The sequence below is a fragment of the Ambystoma mexicanum genome, chromosome 13 (assembly GCF_040938575.1).
Source record: "Ambystoma mexicanum isolate Mex_15411 chromosome 13, UKY_AmexF1_1, whole genome shotgun sequence".
Taxonomy (NCBI): Eukaryota; Metazoa; Chordata; class Amphibia; order Caudata; family Ambystomatidae; genus Ambystoma; species Ambystoma mexicanum.
The window spans coordinates 78,106,428-78,129,305 of NC_090938.1; positions in this window are offsets into that span (position 1 = coordinate 78,106,428).

The following is a 22,878-nucleotide window of genomic DNA, read 5'->3' on the forward strand; positions in this document are numbered from 1 at the left end:
CAAAGTCGTGTTGCAAAGATAGAAGTCTTTAAAGTTTATTCCAGAAATAGTCTTTGGGAACAAATGGCAATCCTTTTGTCCCTGGATCATTTTTTTTCTGCAACTGCTGCACTGTCATTTCCTTCAGAGCATGGTGGGGGTTTCTCCCCTGATTGAAGTTATATTGCCCCTTCACACTTCAGACTTCCTTCCCTGGGAGCTTCATTGTCAGGGTTCCAGCAGAAAAGAAAGTCTGTTCAAACCTGTAATGATCAGGGGGTTGTCAGCATCTGCTGAGAGAGAGCCCTCCTTTTGGTGCCACCTCTCCAAGCAGAAAACCTGTTTTTCTTGCAACTCCAGCCACCATAGTTTTAGATCCAGAATTAAAGCAAGCCGGTTCCATAAAATCCATGTTAAATAGTCTCACCAGCAACAAACCCAAGAGTTGCTAAAGACTGGCAGACTTTCATTCATCTGTGCACTGTTCCAACACACTGGCATTTGTTTTTCATTAATTTGCAAAGGCCCATTTTTTTACACGTGGTGCAGCTGGCCTTCCTTCTTAAATTCGACTTTTCATCTTCAGCAGCTTCACACACTGTCTTGCAGCTAAAGTTATTCTCTTGAAGTGCTGGAGTTGGTCTGAAGCATGGATACATTGAAACAGGCATAGCTCAGCTAGTTAGCGTCTCTCTCTGAACAGCTGAGTTTTGGATACTTTTGCAAAGAAAATCAATGCGTTCCCCATGTAAGTAAAAGTAAAGTTCCTGGTTGATTTTTTTAGAGTTGGTTTGACTGAGCTTGTCAATTCAGAATCATGCCTGGTTTTTCTGAGGCACAGTGAAACACATAGGGCTTGGTAGGGCTTATTAATCACAGTGGCTTTAATGAACAAAGGGAATTAGCGTCAAAGCCACATTTTTTTTCTTAAAGGTGAAAAAGGGTTTCTTTTCAGTGGGGATTTTGGCTTTTGCAGCCCAGCAATGCTGTTTTTTCCCACTTTCTTCCTTTGTTGATGTCGGAACACACTGGCAATCTCCTTCAATGTGCCCTCTTTGTCCCATCATGCCGATGTGTGCTTGGCAGGATGGTGCAGCCATTTTTGTTGTTGTTGCAAAACGCAGTTTTGAACTATGGCTCTCACAGGAGCCAGCACAACCATTTTGTGGTTTCTGTGCAACTGCAGCCCAGTGATGTGGGTAACTGACGTTGAGTGGGTCAATATATCCCACAGTCTGTAAGTGTGCAGGAGAATGTGTGGGGTGAATGTGCATGCTGTACTGTGTGTGCATACCAGAAGTTGATTCATTTTTTGCATACCCTTTGAGGAGCTTATCATAAGCGGGACTCCACTTCCACCTGTTAACTTGCATGGCAGGTCTGCAGGTGTGGAAAAAATATTGCCAATATCCACCATCTTTCTCTTTTCGGGGTTTCACTATTCCTGTTATCACATGATTTGTTTGGGTTGTAAGGTGGCACTTTTATAAGCCAAATCTAATGGATTAGAGTACAGATAGGGAGAAATTGTGTATTGAGGAGGGAAACACAGCTTGCAGGTGTTGTTTGGTTATTTGCCCACCCATTGACTCCCCATGGCACTCTAATCCCTATGACCATTCTCATCCAGTGCCCACCAAAACACGTCCTCCTGGCAACTCTTTGAGCTTGCTTTAATCAAGCCGTACCATCAACCTTTGCACACAAAGTGTCTGCCAGTGTTTTTTTTTCTCAAATCAGTCTCCTTATAGTTAATGACTGTTGAAATTGTAAACGCACTACTGGTGTAATAAAAATGGCTTGACCAGGTCTGACTTCGGCCGCTCAATTTATAAACAATATGTGTGTCCTTCACTGAAGTCTTGTTAAAACAAGCATTAGCAAAGCCAACAGCTTTGGTTAGCGTATACGTTTTAGGCTTTTGCCAGGTACTGCTTGCCCAGGTATTCAAACCATTTTGCAGCTGCTTCCATCAATGGCCAGTTAATACCACTACGGTAGTGCCTGACAGGTGCATTTCATGCGTACACAGAAGCCCAAATTGTTGACATTGCCAATGCTTGTTTTTGTATTGTTTTTAATCCTCAGTAGCTACAATGTTGTCCTTCGTAGTTAGCAAAAACAGAAACCCACTCAGACCGTACCAACACATGCTATTTCTTGTATGTGGACCAAACCACAGTCTGGCTCAGTTCAATTGTGTATGAATAGTGACCAGGTGTGTGAGGGTAAACTGGACACTCTGTGCATAACTGAAACCAACAAAATATTGGGAGGTTCGAGTCCCATTTTAGAAGCTTCCCAGAGCCTTTTTGGGGAGTTCGAGTTCACCAAGCATTATGCAATTTGGAAAAATAAGTGTTTGGGCTCAACGAGGCACATGAACCAGGTGAGTGAGAAATCCACATATGGGGACCCATGCAAGTAATATTTTGAAATACACACACACAGCCAAACTGACAGACAACATTTGTGCCATCCATGCCTGACAACATGGGATTTAAGACATGTAGCATTGTGCACTCTGGGGTCCTGTTTGAAGGTTGGTATCTTATGATATGATATGATGTGGCATTTATAACGTGCCTAAGCACAAGTGTTTCAAGGTGCTTCCTGAGATTACATTTTGCCCTCCTTGGCTGTCATATTCCAACTAAATATGACATGTCCAGCCCAGAGTGCATGGGTCTATGCTTTTCGTTGTTATGTGAGCATAGGAAAATGTGTGTGGATTAGCCCCACACATCTTCTTGAGGTTAGTCCACCATAATTCCATTTATTTAAAAATGTTACAAGTCCAGACGTGCGCACGCCCTCCATGTGGATGGTCGAATTCCTCACAAGCACACACAGTCTAGAGCATGGCAATGAAGGCATCAGACAGTGAATGCCACCCCTGCTCCCTCCAACAGAAGTGTCTGTAGCTAGCCAGTGTGAGATGAACCTCAACCTTGTCCAATGCATGGAGGACAGAGCTGTTGTGCAGAGAAAATTTGCATCAATGCTTGATAACAGTCGACCAGCATCTCATGAAGCCCGACTGCATGTCTACAACCTATAACATTGTAGGGGTCGAGCGTCCCTTCACAAGAAGAATCCAGCAATGACCCACAGCTGGCCACAACTCTACAGAAGTTCCCTCTGTCTGCACGGAGGAGAGGAAGGGTACAAGATGGACGGCAAAGGTAGCTGCTTGTTACCCTCCTATTGCATTCACACCGTGCTATGCTGAGTGTGGGGAGCATGCAACAACTTCTCAGCCCCTTGTTGGGCCGCAAATACCTCCCCATTTGATCCAACGTTGCTGGCTTCCAATTAAACTGAGACTTGAGTTGTATTTTCTATGCCTGCTGTTCCAATGTGTTCATGCATTGGCGACTGTCTACTTGCATCCTTTCTTCTTTGGTTTCTTCATAGCACCCTCCTAGGGCTCAATGTCCTGCATCAGGGTTCCTTCTCTCTGTTCCTTGCCCCCTTGTACTTCCTCTCTCGTTTTCGTTCCTTCCAATCATTAGCCCCTACATTATGAAAGTTTTTCCCCTCAACACTTTGCATAGGACATACGTGTATTGGCCAATGGGAATGCTCAGATTGCAGGCCGTATCTGCCAGTAACAGGCTACATTCTTGTCATTCACATTTATTTATTTATTTACATTTTTAAAACACGCAACTGCCCTCGGGCATTGTGGCGCTGTTACATGAAGCTTACTTGACATGGGTATGGTATGAGGACAACAATAGGCGAATGGTTACAAACATTGCTCGTGTTCCAGGGTTACATGGGAACAGTGGCATAGGTACAACATGTGGACATAGTAAAAGATTGGTTACAGACATTATTTCTGTTCTGGGTAGTGGGCTAGGTGCATATTTACTTGAATAAAATGGTTTTCAGTGCTTTTCTGAAGGCCAAGAGGGATGTTTCAGATCTCAATCTAGGTGTCAGTGAGGTCCAGAATTTTGGTGCTAGAAATTTGAAACTCGAGCCGCCGGCTTTGGTTCTGCTGAAGGTAGGAACTGAGCGCTGGTGTGTGTACAAGTGTTATGCTCACCTGGTCTCCACGGGGGCGTTGCATGAAGCTGAGCGATGAACGTATGCACGTGTCTCTTCCTGTCCCACTGCTTCACTCACGCTTGGGCGCTATCCATAGGTATTTTAACGATGGGCTCTCTGTCCTGCGTCTGAATGCAGGGGTGCTTTAATGTTCTTAGGCACTTTCACTGAATCTAGTTACTTCACTGTTCCTATGGCCTGTAAGTGGAATCCAGACTAGCGGTGACTCCGTAAGTAAGTCTTGGCACCAATTGGTTCCTTGTAACTGTTTTTGCTTAATGTGTTTCTTCTTGTTGCCAATGTTTCACTATTGTCCTTATTATTTTGCATTGCAGGAGCAGTCTTGGAGATGCCAGGTTAAGCAATGGACTCCTAAATGTGGCGCTGAGCAATATTTATGCAGGTGAGTGTTAGCGTGTGAGCGCTACGTGGAGATATATTTAAAAATGGGTATTTTTTCCATTGCATGGCTAACCTGGTGTCTCTTTTTCCTTCTTCTGCAGGTGCGGTGATGCTCCGGAGCAGCGACCGTGTGGACCGCTTCGATGGAATCCTGAGGTGACTGATGACTCCGGGTAAGTTTTTGTTCTCCCTTCTTGTCTCCTTTCTGCAGGTGCAGTGGTCCTCAGGAGTGGCGGGAGAGAGAGCCGTTCGGTTGGAATTGGAAAGACTGCTTCTCTCAGGTAAGAAATTAACTAATGTTCTTCTTCTTGTTTTTCCCTTTTTGTCGACAGGTGCTGATGGTCCGTGGTTCCCGATGAAGATAACAGGGTGTGGCTGAAGTCCAGGTAAGCAGGAGCAGAGCTGGCATGGTGAGCTTTACGCTGCAAGAGTGCAGAATAATGTGAAGCGTGTTTTGCTCTTTGGGTGTGGTTTATATAGCCCAGGTAAAGTAGTCCCAGGTAAAGTAGTCCCAGGCCCAGCCACACGCTAGAAACTAGACTGCATAGCTCAGTTATTCAGGACTGGACTATGTGTGCCTCCATGTTCACTGGAACCTCATTCCATGTGGTCAAATAGTATGAACCTGGTGCCAAAGACGCCGGGTCTAGCTCCAGGAACCTCTGATAATGTTTTGTGGTCTTTAAAGCACCAATGGAAGCCTGCAACTTGGGAAGGCAGGTTTGGCCCTGAAGACTGGGGACATGCATCATGACAACAAGTCCCTTTTAGTGTCTGGACTTGTATTCGTTCAGTTAGATAGCTGGGAGCAGATTGGGATATGTGTCTATGGGTTATAGTGAGAGTCTTGAACAAGATGCGCTCTTTGAGTGGGAGCCAATGGGCTTTTTGTCTTGCTAGGGAGATGTGCTCCCTCCTGGGAATACTGAGGGCTGCTCTCAGTGAGTTGTTCTGTGTGATTTGTAATTTGTTAATGTTTTTGGCAGAAGTACCCAGTAGGAAGACGTTGCAGTAATCCAGTTTAGTTTTGCACCTATGGTGGCTCTGGTGTTGTTGAGACAATTTTCAGTGGGGTTTTACATGACTCACCCATTTCTCTGTTGAATATCATGATGCTTTCTTCCGCACTTCCTATGCGTTTTTAGTTTCATAAATTAGGTGTTGCTTGCGGCACCTGTAAGTCAAACCTATTGTAATGGAGTACACCCAGGTAGGAATGGCATATGAGGAGGGACACCCAGCTTGTCGGTGTTGTTTGGTTATTTGCCCCCCCCATTGACTGCCACTCCCTCCCAAAACTCCTCCTCATGAGAACTCCTTGAGCTTGCGTTTGCAAACTTTGCTTAAAATTAACACGATGCCCCATAAAAGCAGCTAGTTTGATGCTACTGTGCAAATGTTCTATCTCAAAAAGATCCAGGTGGGAGTTTTTGGTGGGGAAGGTTGGGTAGTAGTTGGGAATGTTTATAGAGATTGTCATTGTCAATGGGTGAATACAAAGATAAACAACACACACAGGCTGTAGGTGCCTTCTATGCCAAAGGTGTTTGCATGTAGGCGGCCTTAGAGTGCCACATAATAGCCATAACTAAAAATGCATCTCACAACAAGCATAATCAAGGGTGCAGGTAGTAAACGAAGGTATTTAGACTTCCTTACCCCAGTCTTAGTGTATAGAGAGTGACCTGTCAGACCCACTGTCGAGCGTAACAAACTTGGCATAGTGAGGCACACGTCTCTTGAGTGCCTTTGGTTGTGGGACTTTGCCCTTTGGTATAAAATCTGAACGGTAGCCCTTCCAAGGCCAAAATGGCAGCCTTGCATTTCACGCAAGAAGCAGCCATTGGATATTCAGCTGCCGCGGTGTGATGTACCCAGTGGTACTATGCCACGGACTGATGTACCCAGTGGTACTAGGCCATGGTGTGTTGTACCCAGTGGTACTATGCCACGGAGTGATGTACCCAGTGGTACTAAGCCACGATGTGATGTACCCAGTGGTACTATGCCACGGTGTGATGTGCCCAGTGGTACCGTGCCACAATGTGATGTTCCCAGTGGTACTATGCCGCAGAGTGATGCACCCAATGTACTATGCCTCGGTGTGATGTACCCAGTATTACTATTCCACAGAGTGATGCACCCAATGGTACTATGCCTCGGTGTGATGTACTCAGTGGTAGTATGCAGTGGAGTGATGTACCCAGTGGTACTATGCTGCGGTGTGATGTACCCAGTGGTACTATGCCACGGAGTGATGCATTCAATGGTACTATGCCTTGGTGTGATGTACTCAGTGGTAGTATGCAGCGGAGTGATGTACCCAGTGGTACTATGCCGTGATGTGATGTACCCAGTGGTACTATGCCACGGTGTGATGTGCCCAGTGGTACTGTGCCACGGTGTGATGTTCCCAGTGGTACTATGCCACAGTGTGATGTACCCAGTAGTACTATGCCACAGAGTGATGCACCCAATGTACTATGCCTCGGTGTGATGTACCCAGAGGTACTATGCCTCAGAGTGATGTACCCAGTGGTACTATACCGCAGAGTGATGCACCCAATAGTACTATGCCTCGGTGTGATGTACTCAGTGGTAGTATGCCACCGAGTGATATACCCAGTGGTACTATGCCACGGTGTGATGTGCCCAGTGGTACTGTGCCACGGCGTGATGTACCCAGTGGTACTAGGCACCAGCTAGAGGCCTCATGTTAGACCTCTGTAGAGATTACATGCGATTAATCTCATTTCAAGCTACTCTACTTAGCCAAAGGAAGTGAATGCATGTAACCACTATTGTGGGGCCTTTCTTGTATGTAAATGCCCTGCTTTGATAGCCCTGAGTGTAAGGATGTCTGTCAGTATCTGCCATGCCAGAATGTAAACTCTTAAGACACCAGCTTCACCCACACTTGGTATTCAAGCAACCCCTAAGCCCTATCGCCCCCTCGCCTCGTGTTCCTCCCTTTAATGATTTATTGTTTAAAATGTTAATTTCTTTGGCGGACGCCACTCGCTTGCTGCTTCCTGGCCTGCCAATCATTCATTTCCAGTCCTAATTAGTTGCTCGCGCCTCTGAATGCAGGACCCTGATTATATTCCCACACCCCATTGGTCCTGTGCGAGTATTTATGGGCCCGCCTCTTCTCCAACTCCCCTCTCTCTCTCTCTCTCTCTCTCTCTCTCTCTCTCTCTCTCTCTCTCTCTCTCTCTCGCACCCCTCTCCATCAATGCGTGTTATCGTTCAGCCCACGCCCCTCCCACCCATCAGTCTGATTTTTGCCTCTCTCCTGATACATCTTTGGGCCATTATTTGACTTGATCATCACTTGATTAATGAGCTGTAATTGGCTGTGATTAATGTTCCTTGATTACAAAATGATTGGACAATGCCTGTTTAGTGCCACCCACATGTCGACAGACATACTCATTATGAATGATTATGTGATGGTTAGTTTAATCTCCTGGTACATTTTAGCCGGTCCTCTCTGGACTTGATAATTAAAGCTCCATGTTTTCTTCTCTTTGTTCGCAGTGTTTCACTTATCATCCTGCTCCCATCTGTTGTTAGCCGGTACGATAGCTCAGTGACTTTATGCACCTGCTGTAGAAAGTTTACACTCTTTACGGGGCAGCTCAGAGTTTTATCATTATGAGGTCTAAAAATAAACACCCTTATGCAACACTCAATGAAATCCATTTTTTTTTGTTTTTTGTTTTAACCGAGGAAATTTCACCGTCGATTTTTTTTCCAACGTTTTCCTTCAAAATGTAAATGAGTTGTTTGAATGATGAGATATTTTGGGGAGAGACGTGTGGCGGGGAGGGGCACGGTGGATGCGGGGTGCCCCTCCACATTTCGCAGCAAAAAAGCAGGAAAAACCGTGACACCGATGTTTTTTTTTTAAAACTTCTTTTTTATTCATTTTCAACAGAGCGAAAAAAACATACCCTGTCCAGTAATTTCAAATAGTAATACTGATATACAAAATCCCGTAAATAGAACTCCGTTACTTACAATGTTATATAAACACAGAGCACCCCCAACTAACCTATCCATTCCATGTTATCTGCACCCCTTCTTGCCATCACTGTGTCCAGAGGATTTTCATTGTTCTCGCCCCCCACCACAATAATTCCAATGGCATAATATTATTATGATTCCTTTTGCCAGTTCAGTTCCTATGCCCCCAGCTGGCATGCCGACTTCCATTCTTCCAAGTCCCCCTTACATCCATCCCATCTCATGGGGGGGGGGCGGGGGGTTAAGTCCGGGGAGGATGCCAGCTCGTCCAGTAATTGACACAACTGAGTCCATCTCTGCCCCCACTCCCTCCCTCGGATATTCCACTCCCGCCATCGCCCATCGCTGATCGCCTTGAAGCATAGCCCTTTTCCATGATGTTGCTACCCTCCATTTGGCTGGGACCATCATAAAACGGGCCCTCCATCGCCGGGATGTGTGCGTCTTCCTTCCCTGCAATCAAGTACAACAGCTGCATTCATAAGTGCTGCTCAACATGGGATTCCGCCGATCCATCACCCCTCCCCAATCCCTCCTGATCACAGGGCACACCCTGCTGATGCCATTTCACAGCACGGGCACTTGTGTGATACTGAGGGATTCATCCTATGTAGTTTTGCTGGTGTCATGAGTACTCCATAAGTACTCCATGTAACATCGCATGTTCACCCCATAACAGATGTTTTTTTTTGTTGCCCAACTCAAAGGTATGAGATGATATCATAGGTTATTTATAACGCACTTAAGACGCAGAGGATTCTAAGCCCGGACCCGGGGATCGAACCTGTGTTGCTCCCTGTCGTCTTGCCTCCAAGGCGAGCGCGTTGCCCCTATGCTATCCTCCAGGTACTCATTTTATCGACCTCAGAAGGATGAAGGGCTGAGTGGACCAGCCAGGATTTGCACCTGTGACCATGAAGTCAAACACAGGCACCTGTAGTCATGCATTATCCCAGTGAGCCACAGATATCTATGGAAATATCTATGTAGACATTTCCATCAAATTAATTGGAATCGTGTTTGTCTGTGGTAGAATAACACTACGTCCTGTTCTCATTTGTCTTTAAATTAAAGTGCCAAGGACAAGTATGCTTGTCCTTTTTGCATAGACTTGCATAATAGCCTGGCACTTAAACGGTTAATAGCTAACTCCCCCATCGATCTGACAGTTTGTATGGAAGCATGCAGTCTGGTAATCCTATGCTTCTCCTCCCATAATGTTAACAATGTTTGCATCAGCAAATGTGTCTCTGGTTCCTCCGGAATACTCTCCCACAGCTCGGGCTTTCTCATGATTACCCTGGCATAGGGAAGAGAATGCCCAGTCGAGATACCGTACGTAGTCGTCCATTGGTCACATGTCATCAATTGTCCTTCTTTGAACACATCCCCTAGAACTCTTCAGTTGTGCCTGTCTTAAGTAGCCAGCCCTATCGACTTCCAAGAGTCCAGCACCTGTGTGCCAAAGATCACCAGTAACTCGGCACTATATAGGCTCGTTATCTTTAATGCATTCAGTAACTTCTTCCACACTTCCCATATCACCGCGAAAACAATAGAGGTGTCGTACCCGTGCATGTTATTGAGTCGCATGCATACTGTGAAATATGGCAGCAAGCAGTCTACAATATAATGCAAAAGCGTCAAATGTATTTATTTATTTATTTCTTTCTTACATTTATAAAGTGTACAAAGCGGCCCTGGGGCATTGCGGCGCTGTTACAACGAGGCTTACTTGGTTACATGAAAAAGCATGACTGCCTGCCTGTCTGTGGTTCTAATGAAATACTAACGTTTAGTTTAAAGCATGGTTGTCGGTAGTTAAGCATCAAGCAGTGCGTAGGGCCTGCCAGGGCATCAGAACGCCTAAGATGTGGGACTCTAAATAGAGTCGTCATGACCCGCAACTGGACCAGGTTTACAGGCTAACCACTGGCTACGTAAATAAATGCCCCTTAGACTTACTATACTAACATGTGTAGATGCCGTGAAAATATGGAGTGGATTATTCTCGCACCAGAACTGGCATCTGCAAACTGTGGCGCTCCTGGTGTTTTTGACTGCGACTCCCATGATCACTCACCAATGACTCCGGTGGGTCGGGGCAATGGTTTTTGGAGCTCAAACATATGGAGAACCAAAGGTTGCAGTCCCCGGCCAAGGGGACAGAACTTCAGAAGATGGTAAGAAAGAGCATTGGGCATTATTAGGAGTTACTGCCCTAATAGCGGTACTATCATTGGCAATTGGTCAAAACCCTCCTGATTGCAAGTGTTGGAGTGAGGGTGTAGATCCCCATTTGTGGAGTCCATAGTATTTTGGAGGACCCGCGCTTGAAAAAATCGAGCATGTTATAAATAACCTGCACTTCCACAATTAAATGAAGCTAGCGCCTAGATACCTGTGGTTCTTCCTCTATTTTTTGCCAGAGTGTGTAAGAAGATACTTCCAGCTGTAAAGTCAACTCTGCATCTTACCCCTGATCTCAAAATGTAAAGTTGAAGTAAACGTGGCGGCAAATCAGGGACCACTAAAAAAAGTGTCTGTAATCAATTCACCACACTGCCAAACTCACAATGAGGCAAATTGCTTAGTAAGGCCATTTTGTTTACACTTTAAAAAATCGATTTGAAGCAGCAAGGTACTCTAATTTCCATCTGAATTCCAAAAGTACATGAACTTATTTCATGATGGGCAGTGAGAAAACAATAGTCCCTGCTTGCGCACACAGTACTACACCTCACCATTGTCTAGTTTGAACATGTAGTGCCCGATTCATGGAATATTTGCCTGGTTCAAAGTGAATTTCACTGCTGGAAAGTGACTTTGCACTGCCGACAAAAACCCTGATTCATGGAACTGTGAAAAGTGTATTTTTGCAGCGCAAAGTCCAGGCTAAGATCATTTAGAACTGAAAAAATGACTATACGCTGAATTTGCCAAGACTTTGCACTGCAAAAATACACAGTTCCATGAATCAGGGTTTGTGTCGACAGTGCAAATTCACTTTTCAGCAGTGCAAATTCACTTTGAACCAGGGAAATATTTTCCATGAATCGGGCCCAATGTGTAATGGAATTATATTATTACTGAAGTTTTTTTTTACATGTGGCTTTCGTTCAGATGTGCATAAACAGTTTGTGTGAAAATTCTTTTGCCACTACAACTTGAAACAATCTCCCAAATGTGCATGCCAGTCCAATCCGCAGAGCATCAAGTGCCAAGTATCGCAGCTGCAAATAGATATGGCACCCAGGCTTTTCTGCGAACACATGTCCTAACCCGCTCTGTCAACATTCTGCTTGTGTCCCAGCCAACATAGGAATAGCACCTCCAGAATAGTCAGCCACTGTTAAGTTGAAGTTGATTAGGAAAAACAGGTGATTGAGTCCTCGGGCTGTGCCATGAGACCCAGATACAGCAGTATTTTTATTGTGTATTTATTTATTTATTTATTTATTTATTTATTTACATGAGGAACAATTCTCTTTTGATCACAAAAGAACGTACAATAGATAGGAAATCAGATTTGAGAGGAAGCAGTGAGCTTCTTACTATGGTGTGAGTTTGAGGGACATTCTGACCAGGTTGTGGAGGGGAGTAAATGGAACAGTCACTGGGGACAATGAATAAGTGGACATACTAAGATTAAGGACAACCAACATTGGACATTTTTAAGTTCAGGTAGGCAGTATAGCCAGCTGTGCTCGGGATGTGACCTTGATATGTGCAGTGCTCGATATGTGACCATTCACTCCCTCATGTTCATATTTATTACACAGCCACTGCAGTGGCTGTGTAGTTATGGTTAAATTGCTAATCCCAGAGGAAGAGCACTTTTTGGGAGGCTTATAACTTCGCTCTCCCTGGACGATTCCTCACCAAACTTTGCAAAAAAAGTATATGGCCCACTCTGAATTATTTTGCAGCGTTTGGTAAGGTTTGTTCCGGGGGGGGCAAAGTTATAGGGAGGTCTCAAAATTTATTTTTTCCCATAGGCTGAATGGGGAAAACATTTTGCGCACGCCTACAGCCCAAACCGCTGGACGGATTTTCACCAAATTTTCAGCAGAAGCAGCGGCTTGGTCCCGAAAGCGTGGTTTTGTAAATTTGTTGAAAATCCGTCCAGCATTTTTTTAAAACGATCAAAAAGTAGGTCTAAAAAAATAGTGATATCTATGTCTGCTCCGCGGACACACTTCCCTGTTCGCTCCACCGGCAGGACACCGATTGGCTAATCGGCTTGCGTCATGTCCACGGACATGCAACGTGTCCGGCGATTGGCTGGCATGAGGCGTGATGTGCATTAGATTGTACCGATGCGCCCGCCATCTTGGATCCGCCGACAGCGCGGCGGCGAACAGAGGCGAAATGCAGTTTTGGGGAGTGTTTTGGTGTGCAAGAGTGCTTGGGGAGGGTTGGGGAGAAAGAGATGGGTGAAATACTGTATTTGTTTAGGAGGCAGGTTTTACTGATGTATTCGCCATGCCCGCGCTGTCCGGGATGTTTGTAATTAGTGAAAATGAGGGGTGTCCTAAGGATCATATTTCCGTCCGTGCTGTCCGTAGGCAAGTTGAAACTGTTCTAAGGACACGCGCGGTGTCAGCGGACATAAAAATTGACCATATGCCGCAGTTAAAATGTTTGATTCTATGGGTGTGATATACTGCGGTGGTTGTGGCCAGGGCCTAGTGTCTTGGGTGCATGGCCAAAGGCCATGCCCCCAATACCGCAGTTATAAGTACTGGAGTTATAAGCCACCATGGGTGTGATATGCTGCAGTGGTTGTGGGCAGGGCGTAGAGTCTTGGATGCATGGCCAAAGGTCATGCACCCAAGACCGAAATTATAAGTACTGAGCTTATAAGCCACCATGGGTGTGATATGCTGCAGTGGTTGTGGGTGTGATATGGTGCAGTGGTTGTGGCCAGGACCTAGAGTCTTGGGTGCATGGCCTTCGACCATGCACCCAAAACTGTTGTCATAAGCACCAAAGTTATAAGTCACCATGGGTGTGATATGCCACAGTGGTTGTGGGCAGGGCCTAGAGTCTTGGGTGCATGGCCGAAGGCCCTGCACCCAAGACCAAAGTTATAAGTACTGAAGTTATAAGCCACCATGGGTGTGATATGCTGCAGTGGTTGTGGCCAGGACCTAGAGTTTTGGGTGCATGGCCGAAGGCCATCTACCCAAAACTGAAGTTATATGCACTGAAGATATAAGCTAACATGGGTGGCTTATAACTTCGCTTTCCCTAAATGAATTCTCACCAAACTTTGTAGAAAGTGTGATATGGGTGGGCCCATATAGACAGTTAAAATGTTTGATTCTATGTATTTCCCTTTGTTTTTGTATTTGCGACGACAATATTTGCCACATTTGTGACTTTGAAATTGTACAATTTGTGCATGAAGATCACTATTTGTTGCTTTTGATGGCATTTCACAAGTGACATAAACTGTCTTGACCAGATTTCGGTGCATCTTTAATCCATAAAAGCATGTGGATATGTGGTGCTGCTCTGGCTTGGTATTCTTTTCTCCAAAATAAGTGTTGCACTTCTCTGAGGGGAGGAACAGTTTTATTACAAATAAAGTGTAGCATAGCAATGAAACGATAATGGAAATATCTTGAAACATTAACAGGATCTAGAGAGCAAAGTTCTCCAGGTGTTAGTATATCTATGTTTGCTTTGTTTTTGTTTGATATGCGTAGGAAATCATGTAAATCTTCCCATGTACATTCTGCACAACTTAATGTAACAAACGTAAATCTCTGTGATGTCGGAACCAGTACTCTTTCGTATCATGCATGTTTGCTAACAGATTTGTAATGCTTGATTGTAAAACCTAATTTTTTTCTCACTTTCTGTATTAATTGCATAGCTGACAAATTTTGAAAGTGGGTTCCTGATTTCAAAATGTGTGCAACTCCGTAACATAGAGTTGCCAGTGCACTTTCAAAGAGTAGGTGGAATATGTATTCCACATTTTGTCTAAATCTGGGATCTTCAGAATACATTTGTAATGAGCTGTATTCTGATGCTGTTATCTGAGTGGGTCTATCATCGTACCTTCCTCCTTTCCCAGTAGGAAAGAGTAGAGGAAAAGCACGTGCCTCTATATTTTTTTCCCATATGCTGATTGGTGATCCGTTGGTTTGTCGCATTTGGTACATTTCTAGTGCATCATCTATGGTTTCATTAGAGGGTAATGGATGAATTGTTTAATGGTCTAAAATATTGGATACTGTAGCAGGATCTAGAAGTTCAAATTGACCAGTTTCTGGTGACTCTTGAATTATTTCAGCTGTTTCCCTTAGGTTTTCTTCAATATTTATTTCTTTGTAGTATTCATTATTGGCTTTTAGATTTTGCAAGGCTTGTCTAACTTTCTGTAAGTCTACGAGTTGTTGCCAAATATTTTTGTCTTTTGTTGGTACACCATTTACTAAGACAATTAAAGATTGCTCTATTGGACGTTGCACTCCCAGAGTGTGCACATTTTCTTTCAGATCTAATGGTAAATAAACTACTTTGCCACAAATGTCTTTCACCAGTTCAGAGGGAGGTAATTTTGCTGTTTTTGGTTGAAGGCGTATTATTGCTTGAAATGGGTGCACTGTTTGAATTATGATGCTCTCATATAAATTGAGTTGTTGCAGGGGTTTGGTAGTGGGTATAATTCCAAGTTATTTGCGATAGCACGTGAAGGATTTTGGTTGTCAAGGTTTGTAGTGAAGTAACAGCAAAGTATTAAGGGGTCAGTTATTTCGTATTTGTTTTCTGCTATAAGGTAGAGAGCTTTCTTCATTGTCTTCTATTTTGTATGTTATGTCTATAGTTTTTGTATTACTTTTATAAAAAGTTCTGCGGCAACACACAGACACACATGGGTTGGTACTTCAGCGGATGTACTTTTAAATTTTAGTATTTCTTTTTTGTATGTGTGTAGTAGAAGGTTGCCATGTGCAGAATTGTTGCATGTATGTTGTAAAGCTATTGCATTTTGTAAGTGGCTTTCACTTACACAATATTTTTCCGGGATATGGTCGATTTCTTCGAGTAGGTCTTTGGGTGTACCATGTAGAAGAGTGTTATTTAAATTGGCTAGTGCTAAAGCAGGACCTTTAGCATAGTACAGTTTATAGACTAGATTTCTTATAGTTGAATGATGTGTTGATATCATTTTGATGTGATGGAAGGTGCTTTTGCAAATAGGTCCTGAAATGCAGGCTAATGAATGTCCTTGTAGCCCTGTGAATTTGCTCACTGGACAGGTATCCATATTTTGCAGCACTTTCATTTTGATTTTGTCTTTACCTTTCACATACTGATTGAGGAACTGACGTAAAGATTTGAAAGATTTTTTGGGAATGTCACACATTGACGTGCATGGCCATTTGGATACTGACGTTCTGGTTCAGTCGAATGGAGAGGTAATTCTGAGTTTTCTGGGGATGTTTTTGTAAGCAGTATTTCTTGTTCCATTACGTTATTATACATTTTTTCATAACCTTGTCCACTGCTATGTATGGCAATTGTGTTTGTTTGGTTTTGTTTGTATGATTCTTCATTAAAATATGGTTCTGTGCTCGTGGTGTGACTCCATTCACCTCCACAGATATTTAAGAAGTTAATTTTGTTAACATTACGTTTATTGAGAAGTTTTTTTTGTGATTTAGTAGTTCGTTTTGTTAGTGCTTTCATTCTGTTTAACAGTAAAATGAATATCTTTCTTTTGAGAAGGATTGCGCTGTCTATTAAAGCTTCTAAGATTAATTTTCTATGGTAGGTTTGAAGGGTTGTGCATGATTTGTCTCCTGTTTTTAAAAGATTCTGAAGGACTCTGTGGCGGAACAATTTTGCTAAAATACTTTTTTTGATATGGTTACTTGCTAGTATGTGAAGATTTATAGGAGCAGTTTTAGCATTAGTGGTAGCCGAATTCTTGTTAAGCATTTTTTGTTTTGTTTTGCATTTTGATAGAGGAGGCAAAGTTTCTGTACAGGAAGCTTATTTTGTTTCGCTAAATGACTGTATTAGCTGTTTTGTTTGAACGTTTTTTACAAACTCTGATAGCGATGGATGCTTATTTTGGAGACTTTTATTTTCATTTGCTCTATTTCTGCATTGCTTTCTACGGACTTGCTTTTTGGTAGGCATTCTTTGGGGTCTGTTGAAAAAAAAAAGGATGGGTTGGGTCGTTCTGCAATGTATGTGTTCTGTGTGCATGAGTGTCTGAGTATGATGGGAAAGATGTATGTGGTGGCGTGTTATTGTGCATTGGGCAGTTACAATTAGTTGGGAAGGTTATTATTCTATTTGTGTTTTACTAAACCGCGGTTCAGATGAGAGTAGAAAGTAAGCTAGTGGTGAGGAAAAGCATTAACACTAAATCTAGTGGTATAAAATGAAAACAGTTCTTTGTTTTGTAGTACTAACATTCTAAGGGTTGAGTATGTTATTTGTGTTCCAAAAAAACAGGGATTTGTGTGCCATTCTGCCTGCTAATCTCTCTTTAGTAAATGGGGATTTGTGGGCAGAATGGTTCAGAAATCGCTGTTTTTTTTGGTGTGCAAATGACATGAATGAACCATACAGTGTGTTTGAGGAACAGTAAGAATATTAAGGTAGTATTGTACTTACTCTTTTTTTGTGGAATGAGCAGGTTTCTTCTGATATTTTGTTTGTAGTTCAGATGCTGCTGATTTTCAGGCGAGTGGTCTTCACTGCAATTGTAAAAGAAAGAAGTTAGTAATTTTGTGTGTTTATAGCACTGATGTTAATGTAGATGTTGATTTGTATGTTTTTGTGGTAGTATTCTTGTTTGATGTCTGAACATAGTGTATGCATGCATTTCATTTGACTATGTGCAGCCTTTTTATTTTATATACAATATCTTAGTTCAACATGCTTTGCAAATGAGTAGAATTTTAAGTGCATGAAATTCACTTGGTTTTTTAAAGGTCTGTTGTAGATAGCAGAGAGGTTTGGAAGTGACAGTTGATTATCGTAGATGGGAAAAATGTCAATAAGTTCATTTTATAGGTAGACATGCCAACAATCGGGAGCCTCTGAGAGGGAGATTTCACCACAGCAATCGGGAACATTTATTTTTTCCATAGGATTGCATTGGATTAGCATTAATTTAGGCGGGAGACAGTAAAAAATAGTGTGACTTTTCAATTAAAAATCAGGAGTCTCACGCCTAAATAGGGAGGGTTGGCATGTATGTATAGGCTATGCAGATTTAGTGGCATTACTCTGTTTATATGGATTCATTATAGTTGTACATGTATTGTGAATAAAATATGCATACCTGTAGCTTGAATTCATGCATGTGGATATGAATGCAGCTGTAAGTAGAAATCTTGGAGACTTCTAGAGTAGTTTTTGTAGTAGGTGCTTTCCAATGATATGTGACTTGTACTCAGAGTGATCAACACTACATTTGGAGTTTGGAACTCTGATGATGGAGTTAGTTGTAGAGGTCTTGGATGTGATTGGTGGATGGTTGTGTGACTCCTTAACTGTATCCGATGAGGGAATGTCACCGAGAGTGATGTGGATAGGGTAGAAGGGCTGGCTATGATTTACGTGCCGTGTGGACACCGCGGCTGTCCGCAGGTAGGGCGTGCCACATCCTGGGTTTTCCAGCAAATCTTGTATGGAAAGGGGACTGTAGGGATCAGCCAATCTGATGTTGACATTGTGGATTTGTGTAGAAAGAGAGTGTGTGTAGTGAAGATGGCAGAGGTGGAGAAAGTCAGGGTGTTGGTGCTCGGAGATATGTTTGTCCATGGTTTACAGCAGTATGCTCAATGCAGGCATGTGGCAAACAATTTTGATGTTAAAGGAGTGGAGGTGGTGTGGAGCGCTGTGCCTGATTGCAATGTAGAGGGAATTCTGCAAGTTTGTGAAGATATGCGCATGGTGGAACAGTGCCCATCTGGTAATTTTGCACTATGTTGCTTTGCATTTGGGCTACGTCAGTGCCCCTACTTTGTTGGCAGATTTGGAACAGTTGGTTCAAGCAGTAATGAACATCCTTCCAAATGCGAAAGTAATTTTTTCTGGATTATTACCTAGGGCAATATGGGACAATAGTTCTGTTTTTTGTCCTCAGCAAAACATTGCTAGATGTGCAATCAATCGAGGCATGTGTGCTTTCATGCTTAGAGCTTGTATGTTTTTCTGTAATAATGAGAATATTGATTTAAGTAATGCTGTTTATTTTGAAGAAAATGGCATATGTTTATCTTTTTTGGGAAATACCATGCTGTTTTGAAATGTAAGGGTTGCTTTGGAGAAGGTTATGTGAAGATTTTAGTTGTGAAGTAGGAAGAAGAAAACCCAAAAAAATAACAGATGTCTGTCAGGCATCTGCAAAAAAAACCCCAAAAATGTCTCTTTTCAGAGCCCACCTCAAAAGGGAAATCGGGCACACTATTTAAATGTACATTCAGCACGCTCAGATTTTCGATATGTCCACAGACATGGCGGTAGTCTGCGGACAGCGTGTATTACATATGGGGATTCTGGGGTGGAGAGGCATGCAAATAAGAATGAGCGGAGGTACGGATTGGTCAGTAAAGTTTAGTGGGTGTGTTGTGTAAGGAGAGATTTTGTCAGAACGTCTTTTTTCTGAAAGAAGAACAGATAGCTATGGCTGTGTGGTTCCGAAAACAGATTATCTGGATTTTGGGAGACTCATGGATACATTGGTTGGAGGTGCATGCAGAATGCTGTGGAGTACCTGCAGATCCTGGATTTCCTCATGTGGAGTGCACTGGCATGGAGTGCGTGGAATTAAGTGGTTGGACTTGGTACCTCTCTGTGCTACTTTAGAGACAGAGCATCATCCAGATATAATTATAATTCATTGTGGAGGGAACAGTTTAGGACATGTGTCTGGATTTTCTTTGCAATTTGCAATGAAAGAAGGACTTGAAAAGGTCATGGACATGTTTCCAAATTCCTAAGTAATTTTTTCTCGTATTGCACAAAGACAAATGTGGCTGCGTTCGTCTTTATTTGGTCCACAAATGGAGAAAGCGAGGCGCAATGTCAATAAGGCTGTTTGTGCCTTTCTAAGAGTGTTGGAATGCGCGCTTTTCACAATGAAAATATTATGTTTCGTAGCACATTCATTTTCGCAGAGATGGAGTCCATCTTACTTATGCTGCAATCAGATTTTTCTGAGAAATGTGCAAAATGCATTGCAACCTTTTTTGGAATTATAGTCATCTATTTTGCAGTAGATGTTGAGGATTTAAAGTTTTTGAAACATACAAAACACCACCAAAAGACTCTTTTCAGAGCCACCACTTGTTACCAGAGAAAAGTGCATTGGTTTTTCTAGGGCAGCATCCTAAAATTTGATATGTCCTAGGACTGTCCACGGACTTCCAAAAAATCTACACTGTTTATTTATAACTTCTATTTTTAAACTGTGAAAGGCGGCTCTGAAAAGAGCCTTTTTTTGGGGATTTTTGTTGTTTTATATTTTTTATGGTTTTTTACACACGACACACTAGGAGAGGAGGGGAAAGGAGGGTAAGGACGGGACACCAACCACGGGGATAAGAAAGGGCAGGTGGAGAGAGGAAGATGTAGGGTGGGCCTTACTTAGGTAGGTAGCAGGTCTTCTGGTGTTCCGTGACCGTTGTCTTGAAAGCACTTCGAAGACTCTCCACCCTGCAGAGTACTGCGTCGCAGTACATACAAAATATTGTGTCCCTCAAAAGGTAAGGGTCAACAGCATTGCAAATGGCCTGTGAAGCAGCTGGAGGGATGTGCTCTCCCACAGGAGTGTCTCTTGTGGTGAGAGGAGTGGAAACAGAGGATGCTGTAGAGGAACTCAACCTACTACGTTTATCACAAGGTACAACCTTGCGAATGTCAGCACTGTGGAACGATGTTAGGTGTCGGTTCATGGATGTTGTTCCAAAGCTGTACGAACCACGTCTCCCACAACTCAGCACCATGTTGCACTGGTTACAGGTGACCTTGTTTGAACGTGCTTTTGGTACGTTACCATGAATGGTAAACAACCGCCACACCCAAGACTCCCGGCAAGTGCTGGTAGTAGGGAGTTCCTTGACCTCATTCTCTTCATCCTGTTCATCCTCGTTCTCTACATCCTCACGCATGTTTCCCTCTGCAGGCCCTTGGGGAGGTGGTGGTGGTGGAAGGTTTGGGGATGGTGCTGAGAAAGATATAGCAACAGCAGCCATGGATGCCATCAGGGTTGATGAGCTAATCTCAGCAAGAGCAGCAAAGGCAGCAAAAGTCAATCTGCAATAGCCAGAAGTACAATGAAGATCAGGTCTTGGGTGTGGCCTTTTATAGGGGTGGAGGGGTGCGCTTCGCGAACAGATCGAACACCCAAAAAGGTTCAGAAAGTTACAAAAAGTATGTGGAAAGCCAGGGTCATTGTCTGGGACATGTGCAATGGTGAATTTTTACTGTAAAATAATTTGGATTGTCTGAATAAGTTCTTTTAAAATGTTGGGGAACCAGACAGTGTCCGCAAATTAGGACACACGCTCAGTGTGGGTGTGGTCACATGATGACGTCAGGAACACGTCCGCGAAGGGAACGGGTGTTTGCAGGACACCAAATGCATGGGAACGGTCGTGCGAATGCGCGCGGGTGTTCTACGGACAGTGTTCGGGTCCTGAAACTAATTAAAAGTGCAACACAAGTGAGACGGACAGTTACGGACAGGCGCGATTTTTGCACGATTTACGGGTGTGGTGCGCATGTGCGTAGATGTTCTGCAGACTGTACGGACAGGTATAGTGTTCTTAGGACACCTCCATTTTGTTTGACTACGGACATCCCAGACATGGCACGTGTTCTTAGGACAGTTTCAAATTGGCTGCAGACGGTACGGTACGGACAGGTATAGTGTCCTTAGGAGTCATCAATTTTGTTCACTTACGGATATCTCGGACACCAGGTGTGTTCTAAGAACAGTTCCATGTTGGTTGCGAACGGTACGGAAAGCTATAGTGTCCTTGGGACACCCCCATTTTGTTCATTTACGGACATCCCGGACACCGGGTTTGTTCTAAGAACAGTTCCATCTTGGCTGAGAATGGTACGGACAGGTGCAGTGTCCTTAGGACATCCCCATTTTGTTAATTACGGACTGCCCAGACAGGCGTGCTGTCCGCGGATATTCTAGCTGCTTTTCAAAAAAAAAATAAGATATAAAGAATTTCATTAAAAGAAATATATATATATTTTTTATTACATACATATATACAATTTATGAAAGAGAGGGGGAAGCAGAAAGTGATACACATTCAGGGAAATTAGGGGTTTGGAGAGGATTGATGGGAGGGGATGAAGGGATGGAAGTCTCATCAAAATGTTTTTCTTGGTGTTGAGGGTTTGGGGATAGTTGACTGGGAAATGGAGAGGGGGAACAGGTACATGTGGGACAATGGTATATAATTTTTTCTTTTATGTGGTCCTCCACTAACTGTTTCAAAACATTGAGATTTTCCTTGAGCATGTCCATTTTCTGTTCCATCCATTGCAGAGTCTTTTCCAATTTGACTTTTGGTGTATTGTTTTCAATGTTTGTATGGTATGTTAAAAATGAATATATATGTGTTAAGTACACATAAAGTAATGTTTATTAATTTCCTTAAATATAGAAGTGTCTACCATTATTATCACTGTCTTCAGACATTTCTTCACGTGGAAAATTCTCCTGAAGCCTTTCCAAAGTACTTCACATTTCTGTGTGAAAAACAAAAATATATTAATTGTAGTGTACTTAATACAAAAAGTTTAGAAATATATAAGAAAACTGAAGTTTACTTACGAGTTTCTGGTAAATTGTATTTCATAGTTTTGTGTAGGTCTACTGTTACTTCTAGCTCTGCAGTTTCTGTGAGGTAATTATGTTGGAGGCATATATTTTTTGTTTTGGTATATTCCATTTTACTACATATGGTATTTAAATGGATGGTTGATGTGTTAGATCTATAGGTTTCACTGTTTATTTATTATTACATATAATGTGTTTATGTGCTGATTTTTGAACTTGTGCAGTGTTTACATGGTATGATAGAACAATTTAAGATACCCCCTGAGTGTGTGGGTAGTGTTGATATTGTCCGCAACCATCCGCGGACATACGCACAGTCCGCGGACATCAAAATCATTACCGAGGGGTTCAGTATGTTCTATGTTACATGTACATAAAGTAAGGGAATCCTAGTAAACATCTATCAAATTCACACTATGAAAATGTATATTCACTAAAAAAACTTTGTTAAAGGGATGTTATAGGTAAAGTTGTGTTACTAAAACCCTATGAAATTCAGTAAAAAATGTTGTTAAAGGGATGTTATGGTTAAGTTACGCTACTAAAAACCTATGAAATTCAGTAAA